The sequence below is a fragment of the Panthera leo genome, chromosome B4 (assembly GCF_018350215.1).
Source record: "Panthera leo isolate Ple1 chromosome B4, P.leo_Ple1_pat1.1, whole genome shotgun sequence".
Lineage (NCBI taxonomy): Eukaryota > Metazoa > Chordata > Mammalia > Carnivora > Felidae > Panthera > Panthera leo.
In genome coordinates this window covers 37,240,408-37,254,467 of record NC_056685.1, presented here as the reverse complement: position 1 = coordinate 37,254,467, position 14,060 = coordinate 37,240,408, and the positions used below count along the sequence as shown (strand labels likewise).

The following is a 14,060-nucleotide window of genomic DNA, read 5'->3' as shown; positions in this document are numbered from 1 at the left end:
CTGCGCCCGCTCCGCCGGGTCCTGGCGCCGCCGCCGCGGCGCCGCTGCTCCGCCTCTCGGGGCGCTCGGCCGGCTGGTGGAGCTCTGGGCGGCCAGTGGCGGGCCCCTGCTCGGAACCGCCCCCCACCGCAGCCCGGAGCCGTAGTCCAGGCGGGCGTCCCGTCCCCCCGTTCCCAGCCGCCTTCCGCCGATTGCCCGCCCCCTCCGCTCCGCAGCGCCGCCCCGGAGCGCGACCCCCGACCCGGGTCCAAGAACCGCCCTCCCTCCAGCCGTGCGCTTCATCGCGGGTCCGCGGCTTCCCCCGCGCCCTGTGGCCTGGGCTGTGCCTCCGGGGGCACCTGTCCCCTCAGAGTCACTGAGGAGTGACCGTGTAAGGCAAACGCAGAAGGACTGCCACTGTGTGAGTGCCTGGGGCAGTCGAACTCAGACAGACAGAAGGTAGAGCGGTGGGTGTGCGGCGGGGCGGGGTGACCGTTTAATGAGCACAGACATTCTGTCCGTCTCTCTGCCCAGAACTGACTCAGGCTCCTCTGAATTCTCTACCCTTGGACCTGCATCACCCAGTTGTTAGCCAGAACCCTCTTAAGTTTCCTTAGCCGGAATCCCCTCGTCTCTACATCAGATCACCCTCCATATCTGACCAGGTACCTCATTCCCCACGATCACCGCCCCCCCCCCCCCCCCCCCCCCCCGGAACCTCCGGTGCTAGGCCATCGCCCTGGCTGCCTTCAGCGAGAATCCTGTTCGGTCGGTTGAGCAAAGACTGACTATCCAGTTAGTGATTTTCTATCCCCCGTCCCCGCCCCAACCTGCTCCTTGACTCTGAATCCCCACTTGTCCATGCTGTATTTGCAAGTGACCCTGCTTCTATACCGAGGCTTCTTTTCCCCTGTTGCAAAGTCCTGAATAAATCTCTTTTCACTGCTCTAACTACTGTGCAGTTCTGGTTTTCTTTGACATGTCAGTTTGGGATGAGGAGAAAGTTCTGGAGATTGGTAGCAGTGATGTACAACAGTGTGAACATACTTAATGCCACTGAACCATATACTTAAGAATAGTTTAAACGTTACATTTATGTTATGCACGTGTTACAAAAATAAAAAACAAAGCCGGTTAGTATTTTTAAAAGATAAAACAAAAAGTTAAATGCATAAAAGAAGCATCAGTCCAGAGATCCTGCAGCAGCCCCTCCCCACATTTATGTCCTTGTCTCAGAGTTCTTGGCCCCTCTCTTTTAGGGTTGCCTGATAAAAATACAGAACACCAAGTTTGAATTTCAGATAAGAAATGAATATATATATAGATATATAGATAGATATTCCAAACTAAACGAGACACACTTTAAAAAATTAGTTTATTTGAAATTCAAAATTAAGTAAATGTTTGTTTTTGTTCGCTAAATCTGGCAAACTTAACTCTCTTCTTAAAACTCTTTGAGTTTTGCCCTCCTTCCCTGCTGCCCACCCCCATCCTAGAGTTATTTTTGAGAGAGAGAGAGAGTCAGAGAGAGTGTGAGAGGGATAGGGGCAGAGAGAGAGGGAGACACAATCTGAAGCAGGCTCCAGGCTCTTAGCTGTCAGCACAGAGCCTGATTCGGGGCTTGAACTTAGGAACCGCAAGATCATGACCTGATAAATACTGTCTTTTTTTTGACAAGAACATTCCAATGTCTTGCTGGCTGCAGCATACAATCGCCACCAATGATGACAAAGAGATGTGTTTCCACCTGTACTGTAGACTGAATATTTGTGTCCTCACCCCCTCAAATTAATATATTGAAGCACTAACCCCTGGTTTGATGGTACTTGGACATAGGCCTTTGGGAAGTAATTAGAGTTAGGTGAGGTCATGAGGGTGGTGCCCTCATGATGAGAGTAGAGCTCTTAAAAGAAAAGACACCAGAGAGGTTGCTCTCTCTCTCCACCATGCAAGGACATAGCCAGAAGATGGCCATCTGCAAGCTGGGAAGAGAGTTCCCACTAGGAACCAAATATGCTGGCACCTTGATTTTGGACTTCCAGCCTCTGGAACAGTGAGAAATAGATTTATGGTGTTTAAGCCACTCAGTCTATGGTATTTTGTTTTTGACTAATACAACCTGCAAACACATTTTCTCCTCCCTCCACCCGAACAATGAGCAGATATTTTTAATGTTTATTTGTTTATTTTGAGAGAGAAAAAGAGAACAAGCAGGGCAGGGGCAGAGAGAGAATCCCAAACAATCTCACAGCACAGAGCTTGACATGGGGCTCAATCTCACGAACGTCAGGATCATGACCTGAGCTGAAATCAAGAGTCGGATGCTTAACTGACCAAGCCACCCAGGCGGCCCTACTGAGCAGGTTTTTAAAGGTCTTTTCAGATAGTCAAAACACATCAAAGAAGGGGAAGTGTGTCATTCAGAAAGGAGAGCATGCAAGCTTGGGGCCCTGCAATTCATTCTTCATGCAACTTTGGGCAGGTCATCTAAATGAGACCTCAGCTGACTCATCTACAAATTGGGCTTGCGAGTGCTTGCCCTGCCTCCTTTTGAGAACTGCAGAGAAAGGATGTCAAAGCACCTAGTGATCTATAAAGATTATTCGTACATGAAAGGAAATTCCTATGTGCTCCAGGATGTTTGTCTATACACAGACACATACATAGACACACAGACATACACAGACACAGACACACAGACACACAGACACACACATAGACACACACACACACACCACCACCACCACCACCACCACCACCACCACCACCACCATAGCAGCCCCCAATCCAGACCACCCAGTTCACCCTCTGTTAATACTCCATAAAAGCTCTTTCCCTAATCTACTGAGAGGCTCATCCCACACCTAATTTGAAAGGTTTCCTAGGAGCTGGATTGTAAAGACATTTAATCTCAGCCACTTGAGCTGCAGTGGGAATCCTTGACCTCAGGTTGGTTGGACAAAAAAAACCCACTGTCATCCTAATGTGTGAACACTGAGACCCTACCTGCCCTTGTTGGCCTGCCAGGTCACTCCATTTATATGAGATATCCAGGATAGGGAAACCACAGAGACAATGCAGATCGGTGGCTGGTGGGAGCTGGGGGGAAGGGAGAATGGGAAGTTGCAAACTTGATGGGTGCAAACTTTTATGTTGGGGTGATGGAAAGGTTTTGGAGTTACATAAAAGTGCTGATTGCACAACATTGTGAATGTACTAAATGCCACTGAATTTTTCACTGTATTTTATTTTTTTTTAGTTTATTTGTTTTTTAATTTACATCCAAGTTAGTTAGCATATAATGCAACAATGATTTCAGGAGTAGATTCCAGTGGTTCATCCCCTATGTATAACACCCAGTGCTCATCCCCACAAGTGTCTTCCTTAATGCCCCTTGCCCATTTAGCCTATCCCCTCTCCCACAGCCCCTCCAGCAACCCTCTGTTCTCTATATTTAAGAGTCTCTTATGTTTTGTCCCCTCCCTGTTTTTATATTATTTTTGCTTCCCTTCCTTTATGTTCATCTGTATTGTATCTTAAATTCCTCATACTAGTGAAGTCATATATTTGTCTTTCTCTGACTGACTGTACTGAATTTTTCACTTTAAAATGGTCCCTTTTATATGCCTTTTGCCTCGCTTAAAAAAAATGACAGTGGGGTCTAAGAAGTGCTGTGTAAGCATTAGCTATTATCCAGTATGCATTCCTGGACTTCCCCAAAGGAGGGCCCAGCCTGTGTCTTATATTTTTGTAGCCTCCTCTGTGAGGCGAGTGTACTGGATGTGAGATGGAATCAGAGAATTTGAGAGCTTGAAAATACCTCACAGGTCATAGAGATGATGCTCCGCCGACGGAGGAGAGAAGGGGCAAGGAGGCCATAGGCCGCAGGCCTTTCCTGTGTGTCAGGAAAGACACAACAGTGTCCCTTGTCACCATTCTCTCAGCAAACGCTTATTGAGTGCTTGCCCCATGCCTTCAAACACGTCAGGGAAACAGACACTTGAGCAGATGATGGCCAGAGTGTGATCGTGTTTCCACACAAGCAGTGGAAGGGAGCATTGGGCTCTCAGAGGCTTGGAGTGTCCAGTTAAGATTGCTTTGTGTTGTACCACATAGAAACCTCCCTGCAGGGTTTAAGTGTTAGGAGTTTCCTTTTCCACATTGTAGGAAAACCGGTCGTAGGCAGCACAGGGCTGATACTATGGCTTCATGGTTCATTGAGGAACCTGGAATTTTCTTTCTGCTCTGCCCTTAGCACATGGCTGTCATCCTTATGGGTGTAAAATGTGTGCTCCACTCCCCAGCACTGCATCTGAGTTCCAGGTGGGAAGGCAGGAAGCACAAAGCAAAAAGGTAAAATGGAGATATGAGCCCAGTCTATTCTCATTCTCTCTCTCTCTCTCTCTCTCTTTTTTAAGCTTTACTTATTTTTGAGAGAGAGCATGTGCAAGCAGGGGAGGGGCAGAGAGGGAGGGGGACAGAGGATCCAAAGCAGGCCCTGAGCTGACAGCAGTGAGCCTAATGTGGGGCTTGAACTCACCAGCCATGAGATCATTACCTGAGCCAAAGTCAGCTGCTCAACCGAATGAGCCACCCAGGCATGTCTGTTCCATTTTTTGAAAGCTTCCCTAAGAATCTCTATCCAGCAACTTCCTCTTACATTTTATTGGCCAGGACTGGATCGTATGCTCTGCTAACTCCAAGGGAGTCTTGAGAAGTGGGTATTTTTCACTGGGTACATTACTGTCCTGAACAAAACTGAGATTGTACCAGGAAGAATGGGAGAACGAACAGAGGGCAGTCAACTGTGCAGTGTCTGCTAGAGTGACCTAGAGCTCATTCTGGGAGTTGGGGGTTGCCCAGGGAAGTCTTTCTATAGCATGTGATGCCAGAGATGAAGTTTAGAGGATAAGTAGGAGTTACTCCGGTGAAGCAGGGTGGAGTTAAAGGCATTCCAGGGGCACGAACAGCAGGAGTGTATCAATTAAGGTAAGCCTAGCTACTGCAACAAACCGCAATTTACATAACGTCTCACTAATTAATGGAACGTCCAAATCAGTTGCCTGGTTTTCCTTCATGTTTTAACTCAGGGACACGGGCGCTTTCCGCCTTTGGCTCTGCCATCTTCAACCTAGGGCTTTCAAATTTGCAACTTTCCTTAGAAGGGGAGAAAGAACATGAAGAATACGTGGGTGGTTTGGAGGAACAGGCCTGGAAGCAGCATACAACGCTCTTACTCATATTCCATTGGCTAGGGCTTGTTCAAGTGGCCACATGTAACTGCAGAGGAGGCTGGGAAATACAGTCTATCTATTCTCCCCAGAGAAAGAGGTAGCCAGTTTGTGCAACAATGATCAGGATGTGAGAAAATGTACACTTGGGAGCGGAATAGGAAATAGGAGACAAGACCATAAGCAGTTTGATGTCACCGAAGTTCAAGACAGAGAGGGGTGGGGATGAGACTGAGAAGTAAGTGGGAACCAGGCCACAATACTGGGTACCATTTTGGGAGCTCCTACTCCATGCCAGGCAATACACTTGGTACTTTACATATATACTCTCAGTTATGTGGCGCATCTGAGTTGTGGAGAAGAGGTGGGAGATGGTCTATGTTTATTTGTCTTGCATAACAATCCTATTTCCTAGAAAATGCTTAGAGCTTTATTGTATGCAAAACATAAGTACATGTACAATATTGAATACTTACAAGAATCTGGTGAGGAAAATATTCCCATCATCCCCATGAAGTATTGGAGAAAAATGAGACTTTGAGAGGTTTAAGAACTTGTCCAAGGTCAGACAGATCCACCTCTTAATAAGCACTCTCATCCACTATATTATATTACCTCTTGAAGAGGGTCTCATGTGTCCTAGTAAAGAGTCTGGACTTGAGCCAGCATGTGTCAAAACCTTGGGACCATAGCCATTGGGTCTGGAAAAAGCCATCTCATTCTGATGCCAAAACTGGGCTCCCTCAGAATTGCTCAGACTTACCTATAATCAGTGGCAGCAGGGGCAGGAAGGACTTCATGAAACCATGGATGTGTTCTTCTTGGGGCCGCACCTGGCTCTTCCAGGTGAGGAAGGTCCCCATTTTCAGACAGAGGGGACAGGGAGCTTCAGTGCCCCTCTCTGAGCCCAAAGAGGTAGTGCTCCTATCAACCAATACTGTAGAAGAAGCCAGAATTGAGGGTGGTAGGAGAGCTGTAAGGTATTCGAGTGAGTCATTTTGGGCTCAGAACTCTCTGTGCCTTTCCTTTGAAAATGGAGACCTTCCTCACCAGCGAAAAGAGAGAGGGGAATGTAAGTGGGACCAGAGGCAAGGCCAACTTATCCACCAAGCACAGTAACAATACTTTCAAGGGACCACAAAAATATTTTAATTAAAATCAGAAGAGAAAAATGAACCGTAGATTCAGGAAGATATTTTAATATATATTAATATATTCATCTATATGCCAATATAGTCATAAAACCTAATTTTTAATATTTTTTTACGAAGTAAGGTCCTCACGAAGGCAAAAGTGCTGTCTATGAAAGTAATAATGAGGCTGGTGGGTGAAAGTGATGGAGAGACAGGGAGGTGTGTGTGTGTGTGTGTGTGTGTGTGTGTGTGTGTGTTTCAAGGCACAGATTGAGGCCCCAGAGTTTTGGGCTGTCATGTCTCCAGCTCTTAGACTCACAGTCATACTTATGGTCACAGGCTGCCAGTGTCCATCTCACTGAACTCCACATATCACGACAGGCTCTAAGAAATTGCACCCTGGACCCTGGTGCCCTGCCCTGCATGGATCTGCATTACAGGAGCTGCACCCCTCCTTTCCTGGCACAGTGTCCACAGCTCTGGAATCCCACTTGTGTGGGAGCTGGACATAGGGCAGCAGGACTAATCCTTGAAATAGCTCAGGGAGGATTATCCCAGCCTCTCAGCAGCAGGCTGCACAGCCGGGCTCATCCCCAGGGAGGAGAAGGCCAGAGCAGGGTGGCTGCCCAAAGTAGGAAGACTAGGGAAGGTGAATACCCAGCAGAGGTTCTGCATGGGGCACTGCGAGAAGGGGGGCCTAAGGGGTGGAGCTAAATCCTCAGAGGTGAGATTATGCAAATAAAGACAATTCCAGGCAGAGATCTGAAGCTTGAAAAAAAATCCAGCGGTGGGGGGTGGGGGGGAATAACTTAAATTATAAAAAATTTTAAAGTATGAAAGATGAAATAATCCCTTAAAGTACTTATTTAACAACCAAGTCATTCTGACACAATAAACCATATGTGAAATGTCCTCTCCCCACCCACACACACCCAAGGCACCCACCTTTCCTGCCCCCTCAACTACCATTCAGGCTCTGACAGCTTTTCTTTCTTACCATCTCATAAACCAAGCAAGTACTGAAATCCTGTCTTCTCCAGTAGATGACAAAGAAGGCAAGTCCCAATTTTCTGGAGCCCAATTCAGTATAGGGAGAATACTCCTGATCCTGAAAGTGTGTGAATCCGCTTAATCACTATGCAAATTGGCCTTCTGGTCAGCTCACGTTTATGCATAGAAATGATAATCCAGATAGAAGGACCAGGTAAAAAGTGGGCTAGGGGAGCCAGGGATTGGGTATGAGTCATGGGTGGCTCCCGCAGGTTGGAGATGGGGGCGCAGGGGGGAAGGGAGGCTGTTGTTTCAATGTTTGGGTGGACATGCTGAGGACAGGAGGGTCTGGGTAAATCTGGGTGATTGGAGAAAGCAGAAGCTGAGTGGTAGATCTGGGGCCCAGACTGTAGACAGCAGTCATTTGTGGGCATTGAGCACTTGAAATGTGGCTTGTGTGTGCCACTAAGGAACTGAACTGTTAATGCACTGAATTTTAAGTAACTTAAAAATTAATTTTAAAATGGATTCAGTTATTGGAAAACTTAAATAATGTGTGAGACAACTTGGGTATGTGAATTTACTTTTTCAACCTAAATTTTGTGGAATCTAAATACAGACTGTGTATTTCCAATAAAAATTGAGGATGCCAACTGAAATGTGGCATAAGTATAAAATACCAATAAACTCTTGGGACTTAACATGAGAAAAGAAAATTTTCAAGTTATCGTTTATAATTTTTAATATAAGTTTAGATATATAGATTATATAAATAATTTCACTTTTTCTTCCCCCAATTTTTTTTCTAAGTAATCTCTAAGCCCAACATGGGGCTCAAACTCACAACTCCAAGAATCCAGAGTTGCATGCTCCACCAACTGAGTCAGGCAGGTGCCCCAAAATTAATTTCACTTTTAAAAACCTTTAAAAAATGTGGCTACTAGAAGCTTTAAAGTCACACATTTTGCTCACATTATATTTCTTTTTTTTTTTTTTAATTTTTAATGGTTTTTTTTTTGTTTTTTTTTTTTTTGAGAGAGAGAAAGATAGGGAGCAAGTAGGGGAGGGGCAGCGAGAGAGGGAGACACAGAATTCGAAGCAGGCTCCAGGCTCTGAGCTGTCAGCACAGAGTCCGATGTGGGGCTCGAACCCACGAACCATGAGATCATGACCTGAACAAAGTCAGATGCCTAACTGACTGAGCCACCCAGGCGCCCTAACTCACATTATATTTCTATTGAACAGCTCCTCCCCAGATGTAAAGGCTGTTAACTCTGGCTTCAGACGGAAGAGAAAAATTAGTAAAGAAGGGCAGAAGGCTTTCTAGGACAGGGCCGAAGATAGCCTGGTGGTAGGAGCAGGGTGGTGGGGGAGAAGGGAGAACAGAGACAGCTTGATGTGGCTATGTTAAAAATGTGTTTCAAGGGGGACCTGGGTGGCTCAGTCCATTAAGCATCCGACTTCAGCTCAGGTCATGATCTCTTGGTTCGTGAGTTCGAGCCCTGTGCCAGGCTCTGTGCTGACAGCTCAGAGCCTGGAGCCTGCTTTGGATTCTGTGTCTCCCCTTATCGCTGCCCCTCCACGGCTCGCTCGCTCTCTTTCAAAAATAAATTTTAAAAAATCTTTTTAAAAAATGCGTTTCAGGAGGCGGGCTGTGTCTGTTAGTTTATATCCTGAGGCTTGGGTACCTCTATACCCCTAGATCCATACCCCTCAGTGCCACTGTGGCCTCCTCCCCCATTCTTTGTTCATGTGCTGGCAGAGCGTGTCCCACCTATAGTGGCCTAACCATTACTGGGCCACAAGCTTTTCCAGCACATGGATCATTGCTTCTTCCTCCTTGTAGGCACAGTATTAACATCACACCGTAGTTACAAGTGACATTTAGCAAATATTTTGCTGACAGATGGAATGACAGTCCAATTGCTGTTCGCTTCAGTGGACTAACCAGTGTGTGCTGGGCTTAAGAGACCTTAAGGAAAGAGGAGGATGGGCCCTGAGAGACGGGAGGCAGAGGGGCCAGAGCCTGCTTGGGGAGGACTGTCCTCATCCCCTGGGGAAGTTCCAGGGAGCCCTAGGAAGTGGAAGAGGACCGTGTCTGTGTCAATCTAATAACAGCCTCCTAGCCCATCTTTCATCTGGATTTTTTTTTTTTTTTTTTGCAGTAGCTTTCTAACTGGTCTTCTGCTTCCACTCTTGACACCTTCAGTCTGTTCTCAACATGGCAGCCAGAGGTGTCCTTTTGAAACATGGTAGGTCATGTGATTCCTCGGTTCAAAACCCTTATCTGAGAGTAAAGCCCTAGACCCTTAAAATCGCCTATGTGGGAACAGCCTCTGAGGTGACTCCCATGATCCCCACTGCCTGGTGTTCATGCCCTGTGCAACTCCTGCCCCTTGAGCGTGGACAGAACCTGTGACTTGCTTCTAACCAAGAGAATACAGCAAAGGTGACAGGACAGGAGTGACTACATGTACCTGATTACATTATATAAGAATACAAAATTGTAATAACATGTTGACAGGGGCAAGCCCTGGCTGCCTTTGAAGAAGTGGGCTGCTGTGTTACAAGCTGCCATATGGAGAGGGTCGACAGGGCTGGGCAGCAAGGAGCTGAGGCAGCCTCCGGTCTGCTTCCACAAGAACTGAGCCCTTCCATTTCCATCCAGCAGCCTGCAAGGAACTGAATGCTGCCATGTGAGCTTGGAAGCAGATCCTTCTCCATTCAGGCCCCGATGAGAACCCAGCCCTGGACAACACTTTCTGTTTTTAATTAAGATATAATTCACAAGGGCGCCAACTTCGGCTCAGGTCATGATCTCTCAGTTGGTGGGTTCGAGCCCTGCATCTGGCTCGCTTCTATAGGTGTGGGACCTGCTTCGGATCCTCTATCCTCCTCTCTCTTTGCCCCTCCCTTGCTCACGCTCTCTCTCTCTCTCTCTCTCTCAAAAATAAAAATAAAATATTTTAAGAAATAATTTTTAAAAATATATAATATACCATATAATTAGCCCTTTTAAGGTATAAAATCCAGTGGGTATATAGTATATTTAGAAAATTGGGCAACGATCACCACTATCTAGTTCCAAAATATTTTCATCACACTGGAAACTCTATATCCATCCCATCAGAGGTCATTACCCATTCTCTCCTCCCCTGCCCAGCCTCCCCCCTCCCGCAAACCACTGGTTTCCTTCCTGTCTCTGGGGACATCTTTCCTGTTGCCTTACAGAGGACCCAGTTCACTCAAGCCCAGACTTCTGCCTTCCAAAAACTGTGAGATAATAAATGTGTGGTGTTTATAGCCTCTAAGTTTGTGGTAAAGTTATTGCACAGCAATAAACAAGGAATACTGATTTTGGTGCTGGAATGGGGATGCTGCAGTAACAAAAAAAGGGAGGAATGTGGGAGTGGCTTTGGAAGGGTGTGGTGGGCAGAGCTGGGAGAAATTTTGAGGAGGTGGTAGAAGGAGCCAGGATTGCCTTGATTTGATTGTTAGCAGCAGTGTGGACTTGGAGGGCTTGCCAGTGAGGATTAAAAGGAAGTGAGGATTTTATTGATAGCAACTGGAGGAAGGGGTCCTCATTAGGTAGCAGCAGAAAGTTTACAAACATTGTCTCCTGCAGCTCTGTGGAAAATAGAACATGTAAGTGATAAATTGGTTAATATAGCTGAGATTAACAAGCACAACACTGAGGTGCTGCCAGGTTGCTTCTAGCTGCTTCTAGTAAAATGTGAGAGCAGAGAGATAAGTTGAGGCGGAAAATGGTTTAAAAACTGTTGAATGTCAGGACTCGATTTGGAAAATTCTCGGCCTCCTTACATAGCAAAAGGTGCTAAAATTAAGAAATGGCCTCCATGCACATGGAATAAATAAACACCAGTTTAGAAAAAAGGCAGAAGGTGTGAGGACACCATCTTTTGTTAGAACATCATGAAGATCAAAGGATCAGAGTAGTATTGAGTCACACAAAGGACTGTTTCAAGAGATTAAGGATGTGCCTCCCAGAACCTTTTAATCTAACCATGGGGCCTTGAGGAAGCTTAAGTGAGTTATCCCATGGCCATCTGAGCAGGAGCTGGGTAGAGAAGGGCTTATCTCGCAGAGATCTGGGATATAGCTTTTGCCTAATGGAATAAACCCCACTGAAATCCGCAGAAGACACACAAAGTTTTTGAGAAAGCTGTTTCAGCAAGTGCACCGCCAGCTTGAACTGTAAGGGATAGAGTGCAAAATGAGAGGGGGCTGTAGGATCTTCCAAATTCTGCTGGCAAGTAAAAAAAGCTCGTAAAACTACTCAGGTACATGGGGTATTTGCGTGCCCCAGTAGGTTCGCTCAGGTCATGATCTCATGGTTTGTGAGATTGAGCCTGGAAACAGTCTGTGTGCTGAGCATGGAGCCTGCTTGGGATTCTCTCGCTCCCTCTTCCTTTGCCCCTCCTCCCTCAAAATAAATAAATAAACTTAAAAAAAAAAAACCTATTCAGAAGCAAATGCGTATGAACTTTCATGAGAAAGGATGACCCAGAGGACAGTACCCAGAAAGCAGAGCCAAGAAACATGGATTATTCTCAGGTCTTAAAACCTAATCAGGGAACACCCAACATTTGCTCATCTGGATTTCAGAACTGCTGTGGACCAGTGATTCCTTTGTACCTCCTACATTACCCTTTTTTGAACAAGAATGTCAATAGCTGTTATCCCACCATTGTATGTTATGTTTATGGAGGCAGATAACTTGGTTTTTTATTAAAGTTTATTTATTTTGAGAGAGAGAGAGAGCACAAGCAGGGGAGGGGCAGAGAGAGAGAGGGAGAGAGAGAGAATCCCAAGCAGGCTCTGAGATGTCAGCACAGAGCCCAATGAGGGGCTCAGACCTACGAACTGTGAGATCATGACCTGAGCCAAAATGAAGAGTTGGATGCTTAACCAACTGAGCCACCCAGGCACCCCAGAGGCAGATAACTTTTATCTTTCGTTTTACAAGTCAAGTAAGAGGAACAGCTAAAGGAAGCTCATCTATACCTAAACCTGCTTTAGATGAGTTTCTGGACTTTGATCTTGGGGGGGAGGGCATGAATTTATTTTGCAAATGCAATGGACATGAGTCACTGGGGGACAGAGGGCAAAGTGGACAGACTCTGAGGTGACCCCCATGACCCCCACCTCTTTGTAGTCACACCATTGCATAATCCCCTTTTCTCAGGTATATGGGCAGGACCTGTGCCTTGCTTCTAATTGATAAAGTTCACTAAAGGTGACAGTTTATATGTGATTATGCATCCATGATTATGTTACATAAGATTCTACACCTGTCTTGCCAGGGCCATGACTCCCTTGCTGTCTTTGAAGAAGCAGGATGCCTTGTTGGGAGCTGCCATATGGTGAGGGCCACGCAGTAAGGAGCTAAGAGATACCTCCAGTAGATATCCAGTTGACTGAGGGCTTCCTTTCAGCAGTCTGCAAGCAACTGAATGCTGCCACATGAGCTTGGAAGCAGATCCTCCCTTAGTTGAACCCTATATAAGAACCCAGCTCTGGGGCGCCTGGGGGGCTCAGTCGGTTGAGCGTCCGACTTCGGTTCAGGTCACAATTTCGTGATTCATGAGTTCAAGCCCTGTGTCGGGCTCTGTGCTGACAGTCAGGGCCTGGAGCCTGCTTTCGATCCTGTGTCTCCCTCTCTCTCTGCCCCTCCCCCACCTCTCTCTCTTTCAAAAAATGAATAAACATTAAAAAAAAAAAAAAAAGAACCCAGTTTTGCCCAAAACTTTGACTGCAACCTTACAGGGAATCCAGTTAAGCTGTGCCCAGACTTCCAGCCTGCAGAAGTTGTGAGACGGTGTGTGTCGTTTGAAGCTGCTACATTTGTGCAACCCGGCAATACGGCACCGATACAGCCTACAGCCCCTTCTCAGTCTGAGCTTCACCCACCTTCTCAGGGCAGGAGTGCCACTGGGCCCCAGGTTCTCTCTACCATAGCCACACGGTCCCTTGCTGGTCTTCAAAACCACCAGGAAACACCTGTGTCCTGTCTTGGCACTTGCTCTCCCTCTTCTGGATGCCCTTCCTGCACATAAATACATGACTCACTCCTTTGCCTCATTCAGATTATTGCCTAAATTTCACCATTGCAGTGAGGTCTTCCTTTGTCACGCTTTAAAAATTGTAGCACACCTCTACCTGTCCCCAACACTCCCTACCTCCCTTTCTTTATTTTTCTCCAATGTTTTTTTATCATCATTTTTGCTCGTTTTATTTTTTACTGTATCGTTCCCAGATCATGGGATGTGCTCATTAAGTACTAGGAGAGAAAATAAATGAACCGTAGGGATTCGTGGATGTTGGGGATGGTTGGGATAATGAAGAGGAAGAGACTGTAAGGCTGGAGGACATTTTCTAGCTGGTAGATTTCTATTGAGTCTAACTTCTAACGTACTTTCCCTGGACATACTCCCTATTATAGAAAATCTGATCCTGCAAGTTGGAGCTGACTGTGGGTCTATCCCTATGTCCTATAAAATAGCAATGGCTATAAACACCGAATTACTTGAAGCATGTCCAGGGATTAACACCTAGTAAGTGGTTGGCAGTGATGGATAGGCCTGTCATCTGACCCATTGTACACATGCGAACACCCAGATCCAGAGAAGTCAGTAAAGTTGACTAAGGTCACTCATTTATTTTATTCCAGATCTAGGAACCAGAAAGGCACTCTCCTGACTCACAG

At 46.2% G+C, this 14,060-nt stretch overlaps 1 long non-coding RNA gene across 1 annotated transcript; it reads left to right on the top strand.

Moving 5' to 3' along the window:
* The first annotated feature begins 19 nt into the window (after positions 1 to 19).
* On the top strand, positions 20 to 930 carry LOC122224100. Its single transcript, XR_006204649.1, has 2 exons — positions 20 to 400; positions 514 to 930. It is a non-coding gene; the product is annotated as an uncharacterized LOC122224100 (long non-coding RNA).
* Positions 931 to 14,060: the final 13,130 nt, after the last annotated feature.